This window comes from Sinocyclocheilus grahami, unplaced genomic scaffold (assembly GCF_001515645.1).
Source record: "Sinocyclocheilus grahami isolate Dianchi unplaced genomic scaffold, SAMN03320097.WGS_v1.1 scaffold184.1, whole genome shotgun sequence".
Classification (NCBI taxonomy): Eukaryota; Metazoa; Chordata; class Actinopteri; order Cypriniformes; family Cyprinidae; genus Sinocyclocheilus; species Sinocyclocheilus grahami.
The window spans coordinates 833,362-834,444 of NW_015505363.1; positions in this window are offsets into that span (position 1 = coordinate 833,362).

A 1,083-nucleotide genomic window follows, 5' to 3' on the forward strand; every position below is an offset into this window, starting at 1 on the left:
ACAGAACAACAACACCCGGACTCTGTCTTAATCATTCTCGGGGACATTAATAAAGCAAATCTCTCCCGTGAACTGCCAAAATTCAGATAGTACATCACATGTCCCACCAGAGACAGTAATATATTGGATCACTGTTACACCACAATAAAGAATGCATATCACTCTGTTCCACGAGCAGCTTTGGGGCTCTCTGATCACTGTTTGGTTCATCTTATACCGACCTACAGGCAGAAACTGAAATCAGCTAAACCTGTATTAAAGACTGTAAAAAGATTGACTAATGAAGCAGAACAGGGTTTGACCTCACTGATTGGAGTGTTTTTGAAGCTGCTGCCATCGATCTGGACGAGCTCACAGAGACTGTAACATCTTATATCAGTTTCTGTGAAGATATGTGCATTCCTACCAAGATTCATTTAACCTACAACAATGACAAACCATGGTTCACTGCAAAACGTAGACAGCGCTGTCAGGCCAAATAAGATGCTTACAGGAAGGGGGAAAATGTGTTGTATAAACAGGCTAAATACACACTGGAAAAGGAGATCAGAATGGCAAAGAGGAATTATTCTGGAAAAATAAGGACTCAGTTCACTTCCAGCGACTCGGCATCAGTGTGGAAAAGTCTAAAAGAAATCACCAATTACAAGACACCATCCCCCAGCACTGCGGAGAATCAACACCTGGCAGACGATCTGAACGAGTTCTACTGCAGGTTTGAAAAAACACCCCACACCCGCCCTGAACACCTCTCCACACAACCATGCACACCTCCAGCAACCCCCCTCTCCCCCACACCTGCAATTCAGATCAGCGAAGACGAGGTGCGCTAGGTCTTCCGGATGCAGAAAAGGAAAAAAGCACCAGGCCCAGATTGTGTTACACCAGTCTGTCTGAAATCCTGTGCTGACCAGCTGGCACCCATCTTCACACAGATCTTCAACAGATCACTGGAGCTGTGCGAAGTCCCTTCATGCTTCAAACGCTCCACCATCATCCCCGTCCCAAAGAAACCCAAAATTACTGGACTTAATGACTACAGACCTGTGGCTCTAACGTCTGTGGTCATGAAGTCTTTTGAAA